Raw genomic sequence first — 24,651 nt, forward strand, 5'->3', positions numbered from 1 at the left:
CCACTTGAGCCATAGATTGGGATAAAACAAAAAAATTGGGCACAGCGAACCGTTTTGGTCAAGTTTTTTACCGATTTCCAAAAAAGTATCCGCGCTCGATGAGGCTTAACTTTTTCGATCACCGAACTTTGTTTTGGTCACCAAATCGTCAATTTTAGTCCGAATTGGCTCATTTTTTGTGGGCATGCTCCACTTGAGCCATAGATTGGGATAAAACAAAAAAATCTGGCACAGCGAACCATTTTGGACAAGTTTTTACCCATTTCCAAAAAAGTATCCGCGCTCGATGAGGCTTAACTTTTTCGATCACCGAGGCTTTTTGAGGCTCTAAAAAGTGTAAATATCGAATAAAAGTATTCTATGAGGTTTGAATACTCAAAAGAAAAAGCCTACAACACCTGGTGTTCCCAAGCGGTCACCCATCCAAGTACTAACCAGGCCCAATGTTGCTTAACTTCGGTGATCGGACGAGAACCGGTGCATTCAACATGGTATGGTCGTAGGCATTTGCGTGAGCGGGAGCGAATTTATATACAACAGTATTGTATTGTAGTCTTATATTCATATATAGGATTACTTTAACTGGCCGCCTTGCGGTTTGCAAAATAGTCACTTAATACATGCAATTTTAGCCACGGTTGTGTTATAATTTATGCAATTCGTAGCCAAACAGTGTATTATGACAAAAGCGCAAACTTTTTGCTTCCAACCATCCACAATACAGTGGAACGGCAGCAAAACAAAGCACAGATGGATTGGGTACGGGGAACCTGTATAACCGGACATTGAACCGGAAGCATGACTTCAGTGGGTTTAGGCCGGTAATTGGGAAAATCAGTGGCGAATTGCTTTTAGCCTAATTGTTGTGATAAACTTATTAAATAGGTAAGTATCAACTCTATTTGATAAGTTTTATTTGAATGCACTCTGCGTTAGCGGAGTGCAGCCTAAAGAATGGAACTGAGCGATTTGCACTAACTTAAAAGTTAGTTTAATAAAGGGAAAATTTACAATTAGTTTTGATGTTTCCGAGACAGTTCCAAATATCAAATATACAGTATACGCAAGCAGGGGAACTATTAGAATGGCCTTTACAAGTATATGGGGTGTGTTTGGAGCAATGGTTATTGCTGAAATTGTCATTTACAAAAAGTATCCGCGCTCGATGAGGCTTAACTTTTTCGATCACCGAACTTTGTTTTGATCACCAAATCGTCAATTTTAGTCCGAATTGGCTCATTTTTTGTGGGCACGCTCCACTTGAGCCATAATTTGGAATAAAATAAAAAAATTGGGCACAGCGAACCGTTTTGGTCAAGTTTTTACCGATTTCCAAAAAAGTATCCGCGCTCGATGAGGCTTAACTTTTTCGATCACCGAACTTTGTTTTGGTCACCAAATCGTCAATTTTAGTCCGAATTGGCTCATTTTTTGTGGGCATGCTCCACTTGAGCCATAGATTGGGATAAAACAAAAAAATTGGGCACAGCGAACCGTTTTGGTCAAGTTTTTTACCGATTTCCAAAAAAGTATCCGCGCTCGATGAGGCTTAACTTTTTCGATCACCGAACTTTGTTTTGGTCACCAAATCGTCAATTTTAGTCCGAATTGGCTCATTTTTTGTGGGCATGCTCCACTTGAGCCATAGATTGGGATAAAACAAAAAAATCTGGCACAGCGAACCATTTTGGACAAGTTTTTACCCATTTCCAAAAAAGTATCCGCGCTCGATGAGGCTTAACTTTTTCGATCACCGAGGCTTTTTGAGGCTCTAAAAAGTGTAAATATCGAATAAAAGTATTCTATGAGGTTTGAATACTCAAAAGAAAAAGCCTACAACACCTGGTGTTCCCAAGCGGTCACCCATCCAAGTACTAACCAGGCCCAATGTTGCTTAACTTCGGTGATCGGACGAGAACCGGTGCATTCAACATGGTATGGTCGTAGGCATTTGCGTGAGCGGGAGCGAATTTATATACAACAGTATTGTATTGTAGTCTTATATTCATATATAGGATTACTTTAACTGGCCGCCTTGCGGTTTGCAAAATAGTCACTTAATACATGCAATTTTAGCCACGGTTGTGTTATAATTTATGCAATTCGTAGCCAAACAGTGTATTATGACAAAAGCGCAAACTTTTTGCTTCCAACCATCCACAATACAGTGGAACGGCAGCAAAACAAAGCACAGATGGATTGGGTACGGGGAACCTGTATAACCGGACATTGAACCGGAAGCATGACTTCAGTGGGTTTAGGCCGGTAATTGGGAAAATCAGTGGCGAATTGCTTTTAGCCTAATTGTTGTGATAAACTTATTAAATAGGTAAGTATCAACTCTATTTGATAAGTTTTATTTGAATGCACTCTGCGTTAGCGGAGTGCAGCCTAAAGAATGGAACTGAGCGATTTGCACTAACTTAAAAGTTAGTTTAATAAAGGGAAAATTTACAATTAGTTTTGATGTTTCCGAGACAGTTCCAAATATCAAATATACAGTATACGCAAGCAGGGGAACTATTAGAATGGCCTTTACAAGTATATGGGGTGTGTTTGGAGCAATGGTTATTGCTGAAATTGTCATTTACAAAAAGTATCCGCGCTCGATGAGGCTTAACTTTTTCGATCACCGAACTTTGTTTTGATCACCAAATCGTCAATTTTAGTCCGAATTGGCTCATTTTTTGTGGGCACGCTCCACTTGAGCCATAATTTGGAATAAAATAAAAAAATTGGGCACAGCGAACCGTTTTGGTCAAGTTTTTACCGATTTCCAAAAAAGTATCCGCGCTCGATGAGGCTTAACTTTTTCGATCACCGAACTTTGTTTTGGTCACCAAATCGTCAATTTTAGTCCGAATTGGCTCATTTTTTGTGGGCATGCTCCACTTGAGCCATAGATTGGGATAAAACAAAAAAATTGGGCACAGCGAACCGTTTTGGTCAAGTTTTTTACCGATTTCCAAAAAAGTATCCGCGCTCGATGAGGCTTAACTTTTTCGATCACCGAACTTTGTTTTGGTCACCAAATCGTCAATTTTAGTCCGAATTGGCTCATTTTTTGTGGGCATGCTCCACTTGAGCCATAGATTGGGATAAAACAAAAAAATCTGGCACAGCGAACCATTTTGGTCAAGTTTTTACCCATTTCCAAAAAAGTATCCGCGCTCGATGAGGCTTAACTTTTTCGATCACCGAGGCTTTTTGAGGCTCTAAAAAGTGTAAATATCGAATAAAAGTATTCTATGAGGTTTGAATACTCAAAAGAAAAAGCCTACAACACCTGGTGTTCCCAAGCGGTCACCCATCCAAGTACTAACCAGGCCCAATGTTGCTTAACTTCGGTGATCGGACGAGAACCGGTGCATTCAACATGGTATGGTCGTAGGCATTTGCGTGAGCGGGAGCGAATTTATATACAACAGTATTGTATTGTAGTCTTATATTCATATATAGGATTACTTTAACTGGCCGCCTTGCGGTTTGCAAAATAGTCACTTAATACATGCAATTTTAGCCACGGTTGTGTTATAATTTATGCAATTCGTAGCCAAACAGTGTATTATGACAAAAGCGCAAACTTTTTGCTTCCAACCATCCACAATACAGTGGAACGGCAGCAAAACAAAGCACAGATGGATTGGGTACGGGGAACCTGTATAACCGGACATTGAACCGGAAGCATGACTTCAGTGGGTTTAGGCCGGTAATTGGGAAAATCAGTGGCGAATTGCTTTTAGCCTAATTGTTGTGATAAACTTATTAAATAGGTAAGTATCAACTCTATTTGATAAGTTTTATTTGAATGCACTCTGCGTTAGCGGAGTGCAGCCTAAAGAATGGAACTGAGCGATTTGCACTAACTTAAAAGTTAGTTTAATAAAGGGAAAATTTACAATTAGTTTTGATGTTTCCGAGACAGTTCAAAATATCAAATATACAGTATACGCAAGCAGGGGAACTATTAGAATGGCCTTTACAAGTATATGGGGTGTGTTTGGAGCAATGGTTATTGCTGAAATTGTCATTTACAAAAAGTATCCGCGCTCGATGAGGCTTAACTTTTTCGATCACCGAACTTTGTTTTGATCACCAAATCGTCAATTTTAGTCCGAATTGGCTCATTTTTTGTGGGCACGCTCCACTTGAGCCATAATTTGGGATAAAATAAAAAAATTGGGCACAGCGAACCGTTTTGGTCAAGTTTTTACCGATTTCCAAAAAAGTATCCGCGCTCGATGAGGCTTAACTTTTTCGATCACCGAACTTTGTTTTGGTCACCAAATCGTCAATTTTAGTCCGAATTGGCTCATTTTTTGTGGGCATGCTCCACTTGAGCCATAGATTGGGATAAAACAAAAAAATCTGGCACAGCGAACCATTTTGGACAAGTTTTTACCCATTTCCAAAAAAGTATCCGCGCTCGATGAGGCTTAACTTTTTCGATCACCGAGGCTTTTTGAGGCTCTAAAAAGTGTAAATATCGAATAAAAGTATTCTATGAGGTTTGAATACTCAAAAGAAAAAGCCTACAACACCTGGTGTTCCCAAGCGGTCACCCATCCAAGTACTAACCAGGCCCAATGTTGCTTAACTTCGGTGATCGGACGAGAACCGGTGCATTCAACATGGTATGGTCGTAGGCATTTGCGTGAGCGGGAGCGAATTTATATACAACAGTATTGTATTGTAGTCTTATATTCATATATAGGATTACTTTAACTGGCCGCCTTGCGGTTTGCAAAATAGTCACTTAATACATGCAATTTTAGCCACGGTTGTGTTATAATTTATGCAATTCGTAGCCAAACAGTGTATTATGACAAAAGCGCAAACTTTTTGCTTCCAACCATCCACAATACAGTGGAACGGCAGCAAAACAAAGCACAGATGGATTGGGTACGGGGAACCTGTATAACCGGACATTGAACCGGAAGCATGACTTCAGTGGGTTTAGGCCGGTAATTGGGAAAATCAGTGGCGAATTGCTTTTAGCCTAATTGTTGTGATAAACTTATTAAATAGGTAAGTATCAACTCTATTTGATAAGTTTTATTTGAATGCACTCTGCGTTAGCGGAGTGCAGCCTAAAGAATGGAACTGAGCGATTTGCACTAACTTAAAAGTTAGTTTAATAAAGGGAAAATTTACAATTAGTTTTGATGTTTCCGAGACAGTTCAAAATATCAAATATACAGTATACGCAAGCAGGGGAACTATTAGAATGGCCTTTACAAGTATATGGGGTGTGTTTGGAGCAATGGTTATTGCTGAAATTGTCATTTACAAAAAGTATCCGCGCTCGATGAGGCTTAACTTTTTCGATCACCGAACTTTGTTTTGATCACCAAATCGTCAATTTTAGTCCGAATTGGCTCATTTTTTGTGGGCACGCTCCACTTGAGCCATAATTTGGGATAAAATAAAAAAATTGGGCACAGCGAACCGTTTTGGTCAAGTTTTTACCGATTTCCAAAAAAGTATCCGCGCTCGATGAGGCTTAACTTTTTCGATCACCGAACTTTGTTTTGGTCACCAAATCGTCAATTTTAGTCCGAATTGGCTCATTTTTTGTGGGCATGCTCCACTTGAGCCATAGATTGGGATAAAACAAAAAAATTGGGCACAGCGAACCGTTTTGGTCAAGTTTTTTACCGATTTCCAAAAAAGTATCCGCGCTCGATGAGGCTTAACTTTTTCGATCACCGAACTTTGTTTTGGTCACCAAATCGTCAATTTTAGTCCGAATTGGCTCATTTTTTGTGGGCATGCTCCACTTGAGCCATAGATTGGGATAAAACAAAAAAATCTGGCACAGCGAACCATTTTGGACAAGTTTTTACCCATTTCCAAAAAAGTATCCGCGCTCGATGAGGCTTAACTTTTTCGATCACCGAGGCTTTTTGAGGCTCTAAAAAGTGTAAATATCGAATAAAAGTATTCTATGAGGTTTGAATACTCAAAAGAAAAAGCCTACAACACCTGGTGTTCCCAAGCGGTCACCCATCCAAGTACTAACCAGGCCCAATGTTGCTTAACTTCGGTGATCGGACGAGAACCGGTGCATTCAACATGGTATGGTCGTAGGCATTTGCGTGAGCGGGAGCGAATTTATATACAACAGTATTGTATTGTAGTCTTATATTCATATATAGGATTACTTTAACTGGCCGCCTTGCGGTTTGCAAAATAGTCACTTAATACATGCAATTTTAGCCACGGTTGTGTTATAATTTATGCAATTCGTAGCCAAACAGTGTATTATGACAAAAGCGCAAACTTTTTGCTTCCAACCATCCACAATACAGTGGAACGGCAGCAAAACAAAGCACAGATGGATTGGGTACGGGGAACCTGTATAACCGGACATTGAACCGGAAGCATGACTTCAGTGGGTTTAGGCCGGTAATTGGGAAAATCAGTGGCGAATTGCTTTTAGCCTAATTGTTGTGATAAACTTATTAAATAGGTAAGTATCAACTCTATTTGATAAGTTTTATTTGAATGCACTCTGCGTTAGCGGAGTGCAGCCTAAAGAATGGAACTGAGCGATTTGCACTAACTTAAAAGTTAGTTTAATAAAGGGAAAATTTACAATTAGTTTTGATGTTTCCGAGACAGTTCAAAATATCAAATATACAGTATACGCAAGCAGGGGAACTATTAGAATGGCCTTTACAAGTATATGGGGTGTGTTTGGAGCAATGGTTATTGCTGAAATTGTCATTTACAAAAAGTATCCGCGCTCGATGAGGCTTAACTTTTTCGATCACCGAACTTTGTTTTGATCACCAAATCGTCAATTTTAGTCCGAATTGGCTCATTTTTTGTGGGCACGCTCCACTTGAGCCATAATTTGGGATAAAATAAAAAAATTGGGCACAGCGAACCGTTTTGGTCAAGTTTTTACCGATTTCCAAAAAAGTATCCGCGCTCGATGAGGCTTAACTTTTTCGATCACCGAACTTTGTTTTGGTCACCAAATCGTCAATTTTAGTCCGAATTGGCTCATTTTTTGTGGGCATGCTCCACTTGAGCCATAGATTGGGATAAAACAAAAAAATTGGGCACAGCGAACCGTTTTGGTCAAGTTTTTACCCATTTCCAAAAAAGTATCCGCGCTCGATGAGGCTTAACTTTTTCGATCACCGAACTTTGTTTTGGTCACCAAATCGTCAATTTTAGTCCGAATTGGCTCATTTTTTGTGGGCATGCTCCACTTGAGCCATAGATTGGGATAAAACAAAAAAATTGGGCACAGCGAACCGTTTTGGTCAAGTTTTTACCCATTTCCAAAAAAGTATCCGCGCTCGATGAGGCTTAACTTTTTCGATCACCGAACTTTGTTTTGGTCACCAAATCGTCAATTTTAGTCCGAATTGGCTCATTTTTTGTGGGCATGCTCCACTTGAGCCATAGATTGGGATAAAACAAAAAAATCTGGCACAGCGAACCATTTTGGACAAGTTTTTACCCATTTCCAAAAAAGTATCCGCGCTCGATGAGGCTTAACTTTTTCGATCACCGAGGCTTTTTGAGGCTCTAAAAAGTGTAAATATCGAATAAAAGTATTCTATGAGGTTTGAATACTCAAAAGAAAAAGCCTACAACACCTGGTGTTCCCAAGCGGTCACCCATCCAAGTACTAACCAGGCCCAATGTTGCTTAACTTCGGTGATCGGACGAGAACCGGTGCATTCAACATGGTATGGTCGTAGGCATTTGCGTGAGCGGGAGCGAATTTATATACAACAGTATTGTATTGTAGTCTTATATTCATATATAGGATTACTTTAACTGGCCGCCTTGCGGTTTGCAAAATAGTCACTTAATACATGCAATTTTAGCCACGGTTGTGTTATAATTTATGCAATTCGTAGCCAAACAGTGTATTATGACAAATGCGCAAACTTTTTGCTTCCAACCATCCACAATACAGTGGAACGGCAGCAAAACAAAGCACAGATGGATTGGGTACGGGGAACCTGTATAACCGGACATTGAACCGGAAGCATGACTTCAGTGGGTTTAGGCCGGTAATTGGGAAAATCAGTGGCGAATTGCTTTTAGCCTAATTGTTGTGATAAACTTATTAAATAGGTAAGTATCAACTCTATTTGATAAGTTTTATTTGAATGCACTCTGCGTTAGCGGAGTGCAGCCTAAAGAATGGAACTGAGCGATTTGCACTAACTTAAAAGTTAGTTTAATAAAGGGAAAATTTACAATTAGTTTTGATGTTTCCGAGACAGTTCCAAATATCAAATATACAGTATACGCAAGCAGGGGAACTATTAGAATGGCCTTTACAAGTATATGGGGTGTGTTTGGAGCAATGGTTATTGCTGAAATTGTCATTTACAAAAAGTATCCGCGCTCGATGAGGCTTAACTTTTTCGATCACCGAACTTTGTTTTGATCACCAAATCGTCAATTTTAGTCCGAATTGGCTCATTTTTTGTGGGCACGCTCCACTTGAGCCATAATTTGGGATAAAATAAAAAAATTGGGCACAGCGAACCGTTTTGGTCAAGTTTTTACCGATTTCCAAAAAAGTATCCGCGCTCGATGAGGCTTAACTTTTTCGATCACCGAACTTTGTTTTGGTCACCAAATCGTCAATTTTAGTCCGAATTGGCTCATTTTTTGTGGGCATGCTCCACTTGAGCCATAGATTGGGATAAAATAAAAAAATTGGGCACAGCGAACCGTTTTGGTCAAGTTTTTACCGATTTCCAAAAAAGTATCCGCGCTCGATGAGGCTTAACTTTTTCGATCACCGAACTTTGTTTTGGTCACCAAATCGTCAATTTTAGTCCGAATTGGCTCATTTTTTGTGGGCATGCTCCACTTGAGCCATAGATTGGGATAAAACAAAAAAATTGGGCACAGCGAACCGTTTTGGTCAAGTTTTTACCGATTTCCAAAAAAGTATCCGCGCTCGATGAGGCTTAACTTTTTCGATCACCGAACTTTGTTTTGGTCACCAAATCGTCAATTTTAGTCCGAATTGGCTCATTTTTTGTGGGCATGCTCCACTTGAGCCATAGATTGGGATAAAATAAAAAAATTGGGCACAGCGAACCGTTTTGGTCAAGTTTTTACCGATTTCCAAAAAAGTATCCGCGCTCGATGAGGCTTAACTTTTTCGATCACCGAACTTTGTTTTGGTCACCAAATCGTCAATTTTAGTCCGAATTGGCTCATTTTTTGTGGGCATGCTCCACTTGAGCCATAGATTGGGATAAAACAAAAAAATTGGGCACAGCGAACCGTTTTGGTCAAGTTTTTACCGATTTCCAAAAAAGTATCCGCGCTCGATGAGGCTTAACTTTTTCGATCACCGAACTTTGTTTTGGTCACCAAATCGTCAATTTTAGTCCGAATTGGCTCATTTTTTGTGGGCATGCTCCACTTGAGCCATAGATTGGGATAAAATAAAAAAATTGGGCACAGCGAACCGTTTTGGTCAAGTTTTTACCGATTTCCAAAAAAGTATCCGCGCTCGATGAGGCTTAACTTTTTCGATCACCGAACTTTGTTTTGGTCACCAAATCGTCAATTTTAGTCCGAATTGGCTCATTTTTTGTGGGCATGCTCCACTTGAGCCATAGATTGGGATAAAATAAAAAAATTGGGCACAGCGAACCGTTTTGGTCAAGTTTTTACCGATTTCCAAAAAAGTATCCGCGCTCGATGAGGCTTAACTTTTTCGATCACCGAACTTTGTTTTGGTCACCAAATCGTCAATTTTAGTCCGAATTGGCTCATTTTTTGTGGGCATGCTCCACTTGAGCCATAGATTGGGATAAAACAAAAAAATTGGGCACAGCGAACCGTTTTGGTCAAGTTTTTACCGATTTCCAAAAAAGTATCCGCGCTCGATGAGGCTTAACTTTTTCGATCACCGAACTTTGTTTTGGTCACCAAATCGTCAATTTTAGTCCGAATTGGCTCATTTTTTGTGGGCATGCTCCACTTGAGCCATAGATTGGGATAAAATAAAAAAATTGGGCACAGCGAACCGTTTTGGTCAAGTTTTTACCGATTTCCAAAAAAGTATCCGCGCTCGATGAGGCTTAACTTTTTCGATCACCGAACTTTGTTTTGGTCACCAAATCGTCAATTTTAGTCCGAATTGGCTCATTTTTTGTGGGCATGCTCCACTTGAGCCATAGATTGGGATAAAATAAAAAAATTGGGCACAGCGAACCGTTTTGGTCAAGTTTTTACCGATTTCCAAAAAAGTATCCGCGCTCGATGAGGCTTAACTTTTTCGATCACCGAACTTTGTTTTGGTCACCAAATCGTCAATTTTAGTCCGAATTGGCTCATTTTTTGTGGGCATGCTCCACTTGAGCCATAGATTGGGATAAAACAAAAAAATTGGGCACAGCGAACCGTTTTGGTCAAGTTTTTACCGATTTCCAAAAAAGTATCCGCGCTCGATGAGGCTTAACTTTTTCGATCACCGAACTTTGTTTTGGTCACCAAATCGTCAATTTTAGTCCGAATTGGCTCATTTTTTGTGGGCATGCTCCACTTGAGCCATAGATTGGGATAAAATAAAAAAATTGGGCACAGCGAACCGTTTTGGTCAAGTTTTTACCGATTTCCAAAAAAGTATCCGCGCTCGATGAGGCTTAACTTTTTCGATCACCGAACTTTGTTTTGGTCACCAAATCGTCAATTTTAGTCCGAATTGGCTCATTTTTTGTGGGCATGCTCCACTTGAGCCATAGATTGGGATAAAACAAAAAAATTGGGCACAGCGAACCGTTTTGGTCAAGTTTTTACCGATTTCCAAAAAAGTATCCGCGCTCGATGAGGCTTAACTTTTTCGATCACCGAACTTTGTTTTGGTCACCAAATCGTCAATTTTAGTCCGAATTGGCTCATTTTTTGTGGGCATGCTCCACTTGAGCCATAGATTGGGATAAAATAAAAAAATTGGGCACAGCGAACCGTTTTGGTCAAGTTTTTACCGATTTCCAAAAAAGTATCCGCGCTCGATGAGGCTTAACTTTTTCGATCACCGAACTTTGTTTTGGTCACCAAATCGTCAATTTTAGTCCGAATTGGCTCATTTTTTGTGGGCATGCTCCACTTGAGCCATAGATTGGGATAAAATAAAAAAATTGGGCACAGCGAACCGTTTTGGTCAAGTTTTTACCGATTTCCAAAAAAGTATCCGCGCTCGATGAGGCTTAACTTTTTCGATCACCGAACTTTGTTTTGGTCACCAAATCGTCAATTTTAGTCCGAATTGGCTCATTTTTTGTGGGCATGCTCCACTTGAGCCATAGATTGGGATAAAACAAAAAAATTGGGCACAGCGAACCGTTTTGGTCAAGTTTTTACCGATTTCCAAAAAAGTATCCGCGCTCGATGAGGCTTAACTTTTTCGATCACCGAACTTTGTTTTGGTCACCAAATCGTCAATTTTAGTCCGAATTGGCTCATTTTTTGTGGGCATGCTCCACTTGAGCCATAGATTGGGATAAAACAAAAAAATCTGGCACAGCGAACCATTTTGGACAAGTTTTTACCCATTTCCAAAAAAGTATCCGCGCTCGATGAGGCTTAACTTTTTCGATCACCGAGGCTTTTTGAGGCTCTAAAAAGTGTAAATATCGAATAAAAGTATTCTATGAGGTTTGAATACTCAAAAGAAAAAGCCTACAACACCTGGTGTTCCCAAGCGGTCACCCATCCAAGTACTAACCAGGCCCAATGTTGCTTAACTTCGGTGATCGGACGAGAACCGGTGCATTCAACATGGTATGGTCGTAGGCATTTGCGTGAGCGGGAGCGAATTTATATACAACAGTATTGTATTGTAGTCTTATATTCATATATAGGATTACTTTAACTGGCCGCCTTGCGGTTTGCAAAATAGTCACTTAATACATGCAATTTTAGCCACGGTTGTGTTATAATTTATGCAATTCGTAGCCAAACAGTGTATTATGACAAAAGCGCAAACTTTTTGCTTCCAACCATCCACAATACAGTGGAACGAGAGCAAAACAAAGCACAGATGGATTGGGTACGGGGAACCTGTATAACCGGACATTGAACCGGAAGCATGACTTCAGTGGGTTTAGGCCGGTAATTGGGAAAATCAGTGGCGAATTGCTTTTAGCCTAATTGTTGTGATAAACTTATTAAATAGGTAAGTATCAACTCTATTTGATAAGTTTTATTTGAATGCACTCTGCGTTAGCGGAGTGCAGCCTAAAGAATGGAACTGAGCGATTTGCACTAACTTAAAAGTTAGTTTAATAAAGGGAAAATTTACAATTAGTTTTGATGTTTCCGAGACAGTTCCAAATATCAAATATACAGTATACGCAAGCAGGGGAACTATTAGAATGGCCTTTACAAGTATATGGGGTGTGTTTGGAGCAATGGTTATTGCTGAAATTGTCATTTACAAAAAGTATCCGCGCTCGATGAGGCTTAACTTTTTCGATCACCGAACTTTGTTTTGATCACCAAATCGTCAATTTTAGTCCGAATTGGCTCATTTTTTGTGGGCACGCTCCACTTGAGCCATAATTTGGGATAAAATAAAAAAATTGGGCACAGCGAACCGTTTTGGTCAAGTTTTTACCGATTTCCAAAAAAGTATCCGCGCTCGATGAGGCTTAACTTTTTCGATCACCGAACTTTGTTTTGGTCACCAAATCGTCAATTTTAGTCCGAATTGGCTCATTTTTTGTGGGCATGCTCCACTTGAGCCATAGATTGGGATAAAACAAAAAAATCTGGCACAGCGAACCATTTTGGACAAGTTTTTACCCATTTCCAAAAAAGTATCCGCGCTCGATGAGGCTTAACTTTTTCGATCACCGAGGCTTTTTGAGGCTCTAAAAAGTGTAAATATCGAATAAAAGTATTCTATGAGGTTTGAATACTCAAAAGAAAAAGCCTACAACACCTGGTGTTCCCAAGCGGTCACCCATCCAAGTACTAACCAGGCCCAATGTTGCTTAACTTCGGTGATCGGACGAGAACCGGTGCATTCAACATGGTATGGTCGTAGGCATTTGCGTGAGCGGGAGCGAATTTATATACAACAGTATTGTATTGTAGTCTTATATTCATATATAGGATTACTTTAACTGGCCGCCTTGCGGTTTGCAAAATAGTCACTTAATACATGCAATTTTAGCCACGGTTGTGTTATAATTTATGCAATTCGTAGCCAAACAGTGTATTATGACAAAAGCGCAAACTTTTTGCTTCCAACCATCCACAATACAGTGGAACGGCAGCAAAACAAAGCACAGATGGATTGGGTACGGGGAACCTGTATAACCGGACATTGAACCGGAAGCATGACTTCAGTGGGTTTAGGCCGGTAATTGGGAAAATCAGTGGCGAATTGCTTTTAGCCTAATTGTTGTGATAAACTTATTAAATAGGTAAGTATCAACTCTATTTGATAAGTTTTATTTGAATGCACTCTGCGTTAGCGGAGTGCAGCCTAAAGAATGGAACTGAGCGATTTGCACTAACTTAAAAGTTAGTTTAATAAAGGGAAAATTTACAATTAGTTTTGATGTTTCCGAGACAGTTCCAAATATCAAATATACAGTATACGCAAGCAGGGGAACTATTAGAATGGCCTTTACAAGTATATGGGGTGTGTTTGGAGCAATGGTTATTGCTGAAATTGTCATTTACAAAAAGTATCCGCGCTCGATGAGGCTTAACTTTTTCGATCACCGAACTTTGTTTTGATCACCAAATCGTCAATTTTAGTCCGAATTGGCTCATTTTTTGTGGGCACGCTCCACTTGAGCCATAATTTGGGATAAAATAAAAAAATTGGGCACAGCGAACCGTTTTGGTCAAGTTTTTACCGATTTCCAAAAAAGTATCCGCGCTCGATGAGGCTTAACTTTTTCGATCACCGAACTTTGTTTTGGTCACCAAATCGTCAATTTTAGTCCGAATTGGCTCATTTTTTGTGGGCATGCTCCACTTGAGCCATAGATTGGGATAAAACAAAAAAATCTGGCACAGCGAACCATTTTGGACAAGTTTTTACCCATTTCCAAAAAAGTATCCGCGCTCGATGAGGCTTAACTTTTTCGATCACCGAGGCTTTTTGAGGCTCTAAAAAGTGTAAATATCGAATAAAAGTATTCTATGAGGTTTGAATACTCAAAAGAAAAAGCCTACAACACCTGGTGTTCCCAAGCGGTCACCCATCCAAGTACTAACCAGGCCCAATGTTGCTTAACTTCGGTGATCGGACGAGAACCGGTGCATTCAACATGGTATGGTCGTAGGCATTTGCGTGAGCGGGAGCGAATTTATATACAACAGTATTGTATTGTAGTCTTATATTCATATATAGGATTACTTTAACTGGCCGCCTTGCGGTTTGCAAAATAGTCACTTAATACATGCAATTTTAGCCACGGTTGTGTTATAATTTATGCAATTCGTAGCCAAACAGTGTATTATGACAAAAGCGCAAACTTTTTGCTTCCAACCATCCACAATACAGTGGAACGGCAGCAAAACAAAGCACAGATGGATTGGGTACGGGGAACCTGTATAACCGGACATTGAACCGGAAGCATGACTTCAGTGGGTTTAGGCCGGTAATTGGGAAAATCAGTGGCGAATTGCTTTTAGCCTAATTGTTGTGATAAACTTATTAAATAGGTAAGTATCAACTCTATTTGATAAGTTTTATTTGAATGCACTCTGCGTTAGCGGAGTGCAGCCTAAAGAATGGAACTGAGCGATTTGCACTAACTTAAAAGTTAGTTTAATAAAGGGAAAATTTACAATTAGTTTTGATGTTTCCGAGACAGTTCCAAATATCAAATATACAGTATACGCAAGCAGGGGAACTATTAGAATGGCCTTTACAAGTATATGGGGTGTGTTTGGAGCAATGGTTATTGCTGAAATTGTCATTTACAAAAAGTATCCGCGCTCGATGAGGCTTAACTTTTTCGATCACCGAACTTTGTTTTGATCACCAAATCGTCAATTTTAGTCCGAATTGGCTCATTTTTTGTGGGCACGCTCCACTTGAGCCATAATTTGGGATAAAATAAAAAAATTGGGCACAGCGAACCGTTTTGGTCAAGTTTTTACCGATTTCCAAAAAAGTATCCGCGCTCGATGAGGCTTAACTTTTTCGATCACCGAACTTTGTTTTGGTCACCAAATCGTCAATTTTAGTCCGAATTGGCTCATTTTTTGTGGGCATGCTCCACTTGAGCCATAGATTGGGATAAAACAAAAAAATCTGGCACAGCGAACCATTTTGGACAAGTTTTTACCCATTTCCAAAAAAGTATCCGCGCTCGATGAGGCTTAACTTTTTCGATCACCGAGGCTTTTTGAGGCTCTAAAAAGTGTAAATATCGAATAAAAGTATTCTATGAGGTTTGAATACTCAAAAGAAAAAGCCTACAACACCTGGTGTTCCCAAGCGGTCACCCATCCAAGTACTAACCAGGCCCAATGTTGCTTAACTTCGGTGATCGGACGAGAACCGGTGCATTCAACATGGTATGGTCGTAGGCATTTGCGTGAGCGGGAGCGAATTTATATACAACAGTATTGTATTGTAGTCTTATATTCATATATAGGATTACTTTAACTGGCCGCCTTGCGGTTTGCAAAATAGTCACTTAATACATGCAATTTTAGCCACGGTTGTGTTATAATTTATGCAATTCGTAGCCAAACAGTGTATTATGACAAAAGCGCAAACTTTTTGCTTCCAACCATCCACAATACAGTGGAACGGCAGCAAAACAAAGCACAGATGGATTGGGTACGGGGAACCTGTATAACCGGACATTGAACCGGAAGCATGACTTCAGTGGGTTTAGGCCGGTAATTGGGAAAATCAGTGGCGAATTGCTTTTAGCCTAATTGTTGTGATAAACTTATTAAATAGGTAAGTATCAACTCTATTTGATAAGTTTTATTTGAATGCACTCTGCGTTAGCGGAGTGCAGCCTAAAGAATGGAACTGAGCGATTTGCACTAACTTAAAAGTTAGTTTAATAAAGGGAAAATTTACAATTAGTTTTGATGTTTCCGAGACAGTTCCAAATATCAAATATACAGTATACGCAAGCAGGGGAACTATTAAAATGGCCTTTACAAGTATATGGGGTGTGTTTGGAGCAATGGTTATTGCTGAAATTGTCATTTACAAAAAGTATCCGCGCTCGATGAGGCTTAACTTTTTCGATCACCGAACTTTGTTTTGATCACCAAATCGTCAATTTTAGTCCGAATTGGCTCATTTTTTGTGGGCACGCTCCACTTGAGCCATAATTTGGGATAAAATAAAAAAATTGGGCACAGCGAACCGTTTTGGTCAAGTTTTTACCGATTTCCAAAAAAGTATCCGCGCTCGATGAGGCTTAACTTTTTCGATCACCGAACTTTGTTTTGGTCACCAAATCGTCAATTTTAGTCCGAATTGGCTCATTTTTTGTGGGCATGCTCCACTTGAGCCATAGATTGGGATAAAACAAAAAAATCTGGCACAGCGAACCATTTTGGACAAGTTTTTACCCATTTCCAAAAAAGTATCCGCGCTCGATGAGGCTTAACTTTTTCGATCACCGAGGCTTTTTGAGGCTCTAAAAAGTGTAAATATCGAATAAAAGTATTCTATGAGGTTTGAATACTCAAAAGAAAAAGCCTACAACACCTGGTGTTCCCAAGCGGTCACCCATCCAAGTACTAACCAGGCCCAATGTTGCTTAACTTCGGTGATCGGACGAGAACCGGTGCATTCAACATGGTATGGTCGTAGGCATTTGCGTGAGCGGGAGCGAATTTATATACAACAGTATTGTATTGTAGTCTTATATTCATATATAGGATTACTTTAACTGGCCGCCTTGCGGTTTGCAAAATAGTCACTTAATACATGCAATTTTAGCCACGGTTGTGTTATAATTTATGCAATTCGTAGCCAAACAGTGTATTATGACAAAAGCGCAAACTTTTTGCTTCCAACCATCCACAATACAGTGGAACGGCAGCAAAACAAAGCACAGATGGATTGGGTACGGGGAACCTGTATAACCGGACATTGAACCGGAAGCATGACTTCAGTGGGTTTAGGCAGGTAATTGGGAAAATCAGTGGCGAATTGCTTTTAGCCTAATTGTTGTGATAAACTTATTAAATAGGTAAGTATCAACTCTATTTGATAAGTTTTATTTGAATGCACTCTGCGTTAGCGGAGTGCAGCCTAAAGAATGGAACTGAGCGATTTGCACTAACTTAAAAGTTAGTTTAATAAAGGGAAAATTTACAATTAGTTTTGATGTTTCCGAGACAGTTCCAAATATCAAATATACAGTATACGCAAGCAGGGGAACTATTAGAATGGCCTTTACAAGTATATGGGGTGTGTTTGGAGCAATGGTTATTGCTGAAATTGTCATTTACAAAAAGTATCCGCGCTCGATGAGGCTTAACTTTTTCGATCACCGAACTTTGTTTTGATCACCAAATCGTCAATTTTAGTCCGAATTGGCTCATTTTTTGTGGGCACGCTCCACTTGAGCCATAATTTGGGATAAAATAAAAAAATTGGGCACAGCGAACCGTTTTGGTCAAGTTTTTACCGATTTCCAAAAAAGTATCCGCGCTCGATGAGGCTTAACTTTTTCGATCACCGAACTTTGTTTTGGTCACCAAATCGTCAATTTTAGTCCGAATTGGCTCATTTTTTGTGGGCATGCTCCACTTGAGCCATAGATTGGGATAAAACAAAAAAATCTGGCACAGCGAACCATTTTGGACAAGTTTTTACCCATTTCCAAAAAAGTATCCGCGCTCGATGAGGCTTAACTTTTTCGATCACCGAGGCTTTTTGAGGCTCTAAAAAGTGTAAATATCGAATAAAAGTATTCTATGAGGTTTGAATACTCAAAAGAAAAAGCCTACAACACCTGGTGTTCCCAAGCGGTCACCCATCCAAGTACTAACCAGGCCCAATGTTGCTTAACTTCGGTGATCGGACGAGAACCGGTGCATTCAACATGGTATGGTCGTAGGCATTTGCGTGAGCGGGAGCGAATTTATATACAACAGTATTGTATTGTAGTCTTATATTCATATATAGGATTACTTTAACTGGCCGCCTTGCGGTTTGCAAAATAGTCACTTAATACATGCAATTTTAGCCACGGTTGTGTTATAATTTATGCAATTCGTAGCCAAACAGTGTATTATGACAAAAGCGCAAACTTTTTGCTTCCAACCATCCACAATACAGTGGAACGGCAGCAAAACAAAGCACAGATGGATTGGGTACGGGGAACCTGTATAACCGGACATTGAACCGGAAGCATGACTTCAGTGGGTTTAGGCCGGTAATTGGGAAAATCAGTGGCGAATTGCTTTTAGCCTAATTGTTGTGATAAACTTATTAAATAGGTAAGTATCAACTCTATTTGATAAGTTTTATTTGAATGCACTCTGCGTTAGCGGAGTGCAGCCTAAAGAATGGAACTGAGCGATTTGCACTAACTTAAAAGTTAGTTTAATAAAGGGAAAATTTACAATTAGTTTTGATGTTTCCGAGACAGTTCCAAATATCAAATATACAGTATACGCAAGCAGGGGAACTATTAAAATGGCCTTTACAAGTATATGGGGTGTGTTTGGAGCAATGGTTATTGCTGAAATTGTCATTTACAAAAAGTATCCGCGCTCGATGAGGCTTAACTTTTTCGATCACCGAACTTTGTTTTGATCACCAAATCGTCAATTTTAGTCCGAATTGGCTCATTTTTTGTGGGCACGCTCCACTTGAGCCATAATTTGGGATAAAATAAAAAAATTGGGCACAGCGAACCGTTTTGGTCAAGTTTTTACCGATTTCCAAAAAAGTATCCGCGCTCGATGAGGCTTAACTTTTTCGATCACCGAACTTTGTTTTGGTCACCAAATCGTCAATTTTAGTCCGAATTGGCTCATTTTTTGTGGGCATGCTCCACTTGAGCCATAGATTGGGATAAAACAAAAAAATCTGGCACAGCGAACCATTTTGGACAAGTTTTTACCCATTTCCAAAAAAGTATCCGCGCTCGATGAGGCTTAACTTTTTCGATCACCGAGGCTTTTTGAGGCTCTAAAAAGTGTAAATATCGAATAAAAGTATTCTATGAGGTTTGAATACTCAAAAGAAAAAGCCTACAACACCTGGTGTTCCCAAGCGGTCACCCATCCAAGTACTAACCAGGCCCAATGTTGCTTAACTTCGGTGATCGGACGAGAACCGGTGCATTCAACATGGTATGGTCGTAGGCATTTGCGTGAGCGGGAGCGAATTTATATACAACAGTATTGTATTGTAGTCTTATATTCATATATAGGATTACTTTAACTGGCCGCCTTGCGGTTTGCAAAATAGTCACTTAATACATGCAATTTTAGCCACGGTTGTGTTATAATTTATGCAATTCGTAGCCAAACAGTGTATTATGACAAAAGCGCAAACTTTTTGCTTCCAACCATCCACAATACAGTGGAACGGCAGCAAAACAAAGCACAGATGGATTGGGTACGGGGAACCTGTATAACCGGACATTGAACCGGAAGCATGACTTCAGTGGGTTTAGGCCGGTAATTGGGAAAATCAGTGGCGAATTGCTTTTAGCCTAATTGTTGTGATAAACTTATTAAATAGGTAAGTATCAACTCTATTTGATAAGTTTTATTTGAATGCACTCTGCGTTAGCGGAGTGCAGCCTAAAGAATGGAACTGAGCGATTTGCACTAACTTAAAAGTTAGTTTAATAAAGGGAAAATTTACAATTAGTTTTGATGTTTCCGAGACAGTTCCAAATATCAAATATACAGTATACGCAAGCAGGGGAACTATTAGAATGGCCTTTACAAGTATATGGGGTGTGTTTGGAGCAATGGTTATTGCTGAAATTGTCATTTACAAAAAGTATCCGCGCTCGATGAGGCTTAACTTTTTCGATCACCGAACTTTGTTTTGATCACCAAATCGTCAATTTTAGTCCGAATTGGCTCATTTTTTGTGGGCACGCTCCACTTGAGCCATAATTTGGAATAAAATAAAAAAATTGGGCACAGCGAACCGTTTTGGTCAAGTTTTTACCGATTTCCAAAAAAGTATCCGCGCTAGATGAGGCTTAACTTTTTCGATCACCGAACTTTGTTTTGGTCACCAAATCGTCAATTTTAGTCCGAATTGGCTCATTTTTTGTGGGCACGCTCCACTTGAGCCATAATTTGGGATAAAATAAAAAAATTGGGCACAGCGAACCGTTTTGGTCAAGTTTTTACCGATTTCCAAAAAAGTATCCGCGCTCGATGAGGCTTAACTTTTTCGATCACCGAACTTTGTTTTGGTCACCAAATCGTCAATTTTAGTCCGAATTGGCTCATTTTTTGTGGGCATGCTCCACTTGAGCCATAGATTGGGATAAAACAAAAAAATCTGGCACAGCGAACCATTTTGGACAAGTTTTTACCCATTTCCAAAAAAGTATCCGCGCTCGATGAGGCTTAACTTTTTCGATCACCGAGGCTTTTTGAGGCTCTAAAAAGTGTAAATATCGAATAAAAGTATTCTATGAGGTTTGAATACTCAAAAGAAAAAGCCTACAACACCTGGTGTTCCCAAGCGGTCACCCATCCAAGTACTAACCAGGCCCAATGTTGCTTAACTTCGGTGATCGGACGAGAACCGGTGCATTCAACATGGTATGGTCGTAGGCATTTGCGTGAGCGGGAGCGAATTTATATACAACAGTATTGTATTGTAGTCTTATATTCATATATAGGATTACTTTAACTGGCCGCCTTGCGGTTTGCAAAATAGTCACTTAATACATGCAATTTTAGCCACGGTTGTGTTATAATTTATGCAATTCGTAGCCAAACAGTGTATTATGACAAAAGCGCAAACTTTTTGCTTCCAACCATCCACAATACAGTGGAACGGCAGCAAAACAAAGCACAGATGGATTGGGTACGGGGAACCTGTATAACCGGACATTGAACCGGAAGCATGACTTCAGTGGGTTTAGGCCGGTAATTGGGAAAATCAGTGGCGAATTGCTTTTAGCCTAATTGTTGTGATAAACTTATTAAATAGGTAAGTATCAACTCTATTTGATAAGTTTTATTTGAATGCACTCTGCGTTAGCGGAGTGCAGCCTAAAGAATGGAACTGAGCGATTTGCACTAACTTAAAAGTTAGTTTAATAAAGGGAAAATTTACAATTAGTTTTGATGTTTCCGAGACAGTTCCAAATATCAAATATACAGTATACGCAAGCAGGGGAACTATTAGAATGGCCTTTACAAGTATATGGGGTGTGTTTGGAGCAATGGTTATTGCTGAAATTGTCATTTACAAAAAGTATCCGCGCTCGATGAGGCTTAACTTTTTCGATCACCGAACTTTGTTTTGATCACCAAATCGTCAATTTTAGTCCGAATTGGCTCATTTTTTGTGGGCACGCTCCACTTGAGCCATAATTTGGAATAAAATAAAAAAATTGGGCACAGCGAACCGTTTTGGTCAAGTTTTTACCGATTTCCAAAAAAGTATCCGCGCTAGATGAGGCTTAACTTTTTCGATCACCGAACTTTGTTTTGGTCACCAAATCGTCAATTTTAGTCCGAATTGGCTCATTTTTTGTGGGCATGCTCCACTTGAGCCATAGATTGGGATAAAACAAAAAAATTGGGCACAGCGAACCGTTTTGGTCAAGTTTTTTACCGATTTCCAAAAAAGTATCCGCGCTCGATGAGGCTTAACTTTTTCGATCACCGAACTTTGTTTTGGTCACCAAATCGTCAATTTTAGTCCGAATTGGCTCATTTTTTGTGGGCATGCTCCACTTGAGCCATAGATTGGGATAAAACAAAAAAATCTGGCACAGCGAACCATTTTGGACAAGTTTTTACCCATTTCCAAAAAAGTATCCGCGCTCGATGAGGCTTAACTTTTTCGATCACCGAGGCTTTTTGAGGCTCTAAAAAGTGTAAATATCGAATAAAAGTATTCTATGAGGTTTGAATACTCAAAAGAAAAAGCCTACAACACCTGGTGTTCCCAAGCGGTCACCCATCCAAGTACTAACCAGGCCCAATGTTGCTTAACTTCGGTGATCGGACGAGAACCGGTGCATTCAACATGGTATGGTCGTAGGCATTTGCGTGAGCGGGAGCGAATTTATATACAACAGTATTGTATTGTAGTCTTATATTCATATATAGGATTACTTTAACTGGCCGCCTTGCGGTTTGCAAAATAGTCACTTAATACATGCAATTTTAGCCACGGTTGTGTTATAATTTATGCAATTCGTAGCCAAACAGTGTATTATGACAAAAGCGCAAACTTTTTGCTTCCAACCATCCACAATACAGTGGAACGGCAGCAAAACAAAGCACAGATGGATTGGGTACGGGGAACCTGTATAACCGGACATTGAACCGGAAGCATGACTTCAGTGGGTTTAGGCCGGTAATTGGGAAAATCAGTGGCGAATTGCTTTTAGCCTAATTGTTGTGATAAACTTATTAAATAGGTAAGTATCAACTCTATTTGATAAGTTTTATTTGAATGCACTCTGCGTTAGCGGAGTGCAGCCTAAAGAATGGAACTGAGCGATTTGCACTAACTTAAAAGTTAGTTTAATAAAGGGAAAATTTACAATTAGTTTTGATGTTTCCGAGACAGTTCCAAATATCAAATATACAGTATACGCAAGCAGGGGAACTATTAGAATGGCCTTTACAAGTATATGGGGTGTGTTTGGAGCAATGGTTATTGCTGAAATTGTCATTTACAAAAAGTATCCGCGCTCGATGAGGCTTAACTTTTTCGATCACCGAACTTTGTTTTGATCACCAAATCGTCAATTTTAGTCCGAATTGGCTCATTTTTTGTGGGCACGCTCCACTTGAGCCATAATTTGGGATAAAATAAAAAAATTGGGCACAGCGAACCGTTTTGGTCAAGTTTTTACCGATTTCCAAAAAAGTATCCGCGCTCGATGAGGCTTAACTTTTTCGATCACCGAACTTTGTTTTGGTCACCAAATCGTCAATTTTAGTCCGAATTGGCTCATTTTTTGTGGGCACGCTCCACTTGAGCCATAATTTGGGATAAAATAAAAAAATTGGGCACAGCGAACCGTTTTGGTCAAGTTTTTACCGATTTCCAAAAAAGTATCCGCGCTCGATGAGGCTTAACTTTTTCGATCACCGAACTTTGTTTTGGTCACCAAATCGTCAATTTTAGTCCGAATTGGCTCATTTTTTGTGGGCACGCTCCACTTGAGCTATAGTTTGGGTAAAATAAAAAAATTGGGCACAGCGAACCGTTTTGGTCAAGTTTTTACCGATTTCCAAAAAAGTATCCGCGCTAGATGAGGCTTAACTTTTTCGATCACCGAACTTTGTTTTGGTCACCAAATCGTCAATTTTAGTCCGAATTGGCTCATTTTTTGTGGGCACGCTCCACTTGAGCCATAATTTGGGATAAAATAAAAAAATTGGGCACAGCGAACCGTTTTGGTCAAGTTTTTACCGATTTCCAAAAAAGTATCCGCGCTCGATGAGGCTTAACTTTTTCGATCACCGAACTTTGTTTTGGTCACCAAATCGTCAATTTTAGTCCGAATTGGCTCATTTTTTGTGGGCACGCTCCACTTGAGCCATAATTTGGGATAAAATAAAAAAATTGGGCACAGCGAACCGTTTTGGTCAAGTTTTTACCGATTTCCAAAAAAGTATCCGCGCTCGATGAGGCTTAACTTTTTCGATCACCGAACTTTGTTTTGGTCACCAAATCGTCAATTTTAGTCCGAATTGGCTCATTTTTTGTGGGCACGCTCCACTTGAGCTATAGTTTGGGTAAAATAAAAAAATTGGGCACAGCGAACCGTTTTGGTCAAGTTTTTACCGATTTCCAAAAAAGTATCCGCGCTAGATGAGGCTTAACTTTTTCGATCACCGAACTTTGTTTTGGTCACCAAATCGTCAATTTTAGTCCGAATTGGCTCATTTTTTGTGGGCATGCTCCACTTGAGCCATAGATTGGGATAAAACAAAAAAATTGGGCACAGCGAACCGTTTTGGTCAAGTTTTTTACCGATTTCCAAAAAAGTATCCGCGCTCGATGAGGCTTAACTTTTTCGATCACCGAACTTTGTTTTGGTCACCAAATCGTCAATTTTAGTCCGAATTGGCTCATTTTTTGTGGGCATGCTCCACTTGAGCCATAGATTGGGATAAAACAAAAAAATCTGGCACAGCGAACCATTTTGGACAAGTTTTTACCCATTTCCAAAAAAGTATCCGCGCTCGATGAGGCTTAACTTTTTCGATCACCGAGGCTTTTTGAGGCTCTAAAAAGTGTAAATATCGAATAAAAGTATTCTATGAGGTTTGAATACTCAAAAGAAAAAGCCTACAACACCTGGTGTTCCCAAGCGGTCACCCATCCAAGTACTAACCAGGCCCAATGTTGCTTAACTTCGGTGATCGGACGAGAACCGGTGCATTCAACATGGTATGGTCGTAGGCATTTGCGTGAGCGGGAGCGAATTTATATACAACAGTATTGTATTGTAGTCTTAT

General features: G+C 39.7%; 16 non-coding genes across 16 annotated transcripts; all 16 read right to left on the minus strand.

The window, feature by feature from the left end:
* Positions 1 to 386: 386 nt before the first annotated feature.
* On the minus strand, positions 387 to 505 carry LOC142346713 (5S ribosomal RNA). The gene has a single exon (XR_012759758.1). It is a non-coding gene; the product is annotated as a 5S ribosomal RNA (ribosomal RNA).
* Positions 506 to 1,830: 1,325 nt separating this feature from the next.
* LOC142346714 (5S ribosomal RNA) lies at positions 1,831 to 1,949 on the minus strand. The gene has a single exon (XR_012759759.1). It is a non-coding gene; the product is annotated as a 5S ribosomal RNA (ribosomal RNA).
* Positions 1,950 to 3,274: 1,325 nt separating this feature from the next.
* On the minus strand, positions 3,275 to 3,393 carry LOC142346716 (5S ribosomal RNA). The gene has a single exon (XR_012759761.1). It is a non-coding gene; the product is annotated as a 5S ribosomal RNA (ribosomal RNA).
* Positions 3,394 to 4,529: 1,136 nt separating this feature from the next.
* Positions 4,530 to 4,648, minus strand: LOC142346717 (5S ribosomal RNA). Its single transcript, XR_012759762.1, has one exon. It is a non-coding gene; the product is annotated as a 5S ribosomal RNA (ribosomal RNA).
* A 1,325-nt stretch (positions 4,649 to 5,973) lies between these two features.
* On the minus strand, positions 5,974 to 6,092 carry LOC142346718 (5S ribosomal RNA). Its single transcript, XR_012759763.1, has one exon. It is a non-coding gene; the product is annotated as a 5S ribosomal RNA (ribosomal RNA).
* A 1,512-nt stretch (positions 6,093 to 7,604) lies between these two features.
* LOC142346719 (5S ribosomal RNA) lies at positions 7,605 to 7,723 on the minus strand. Its single transcript, XR_012759764.1, has one exon. It is a non-coding gene; the product is annotated as a 5S ribosomal RNA (ribosomal RNA).
* Positions 7,724 to 11,679: 3,956 nt separating this feature from the next.
* On the minus strand, positions 11,680 to 11,798 carry LOC142346720 (5S ribosomal RNA). The gene has a single exon (XR_012759765.1). It is a non-coding gene; the product is annotated as a 5S ribosomal RNA (ribosomal RNA).
* Positions 11,799 to 12,934: 1,136 nt separating this feature from the next.
* LOC142346721 (5S ribosomal RNA) lies at positions 12,935 to 13,053 on the minus strand. The gene has a single exon (XR_012759766.1). It is a non-coding gene; the product is annotated as a 5S ribosomal RNA (ribosomal RNA).
* A 1,136-nt stretch (positions 13,054 to 14,189) lies between these two features.
* Positions 14,190 to 14,308, minus strand: LOC142346722 (5S ribosomal RNA). Its single transcript, XR_012759767.1, has one exon. It is a non-coding gene; the product is annotated as a 5S ribosomal RNA (ribosomal RNA).
* Positions 14,309 to 15,444: 1,136 nt separating this feature from the next.
* On the minus strand, positions 15,445 to 15,563 carry LOC142346723 (5S ribosomal RNA). The gene has a single exon (XR_012759768.1). It is a non-coding gene; the product is annotated as a 5S ribosomal RNA (ribosomal RNA).
* Positions 15,564 to 16,699: 1,136 nt separating this feature from the next.
* Positions 16,700 to 16,818, minus strand: LOC142346724 (5S ribosomal RNA). The gene has a single exon (XR_012759769.1). It is a non-coding gene; the product is annotated as a 5S ribosomal RNA (ribosomal RNA).
* A 1,136-nt stretch (positions 16,819 to 17,954) lies between these two features.
* On the minus strand, positions 17,955 to 18,073 carry LOC142346725 (5S ribosomal RNA). The gene has a single exon (XR_012759770.1). It is a non-coding gene; the product is annotated as a 5S ribosomal RNA (ribosomal RNA).
* Positions 18,074 to 19,209: 1,136 nt separating this feature from the next.
* Positions 19,210 to 19,328, minus strand: LOC142346727 (5S ribosomal RNA). Its single transcript, XR_012759772.1, has one exon. It is a non-coding gene; the product is annotated as a 5S ribosomal RNA (ribosomal RNA).
* A 1,324-nt stretch (positions 19,329 to 20,652) lies between these two features.
* LOC142346728 (5S ribosomal RNA) lies at positions 20,653 to 20,771 on the minus strand. Its single transcript, XR_012759773.1, has one exon. It is a non-coding gene; the product is annotated as a 5S ribosomal RNA (ribosomal RNA).
* Positions 20,772 to 22,096: 1,325 nt separating this feature from the next.
* LOC142346729 (5S ribosomal RNA) lies at positions 22,097 to 22,215 on the minus strand. Its single transcript, XR_012759774.1, has one exon. It is a non-coding gene; the product is annotated as a 5S ribosomal RNA (ribosomal RNA).
* Positions 22,216 to 24,478: 2,263 nt separating this feature from the next.
* Positions 24,479 to 24,597, minus strand: LOC142346730 (5S ribosomal RNA). Its single transcript, XR_012759775.1, has one exon. It is a non-coding gene; the product is annotated as a 5S ribosomal RNA (ribosomal RNA).
* Positions 24,598 to 24,651: the final 54 nt, after the last annotated feature.

Source organism: Convolutriloba macropyga, chromosome 9 (genome assembly GCF_964194025.1).
Source record: "Convolutriloba macropyga chromosome 9, txConMacr16.3, whole genome shotgun sequence".
NCBI lineage: Eukaryota > Metazoa > Xenacoelomorpha > Acoela > Convolutidae > Convolutriloba > Convolutriloba macropyga.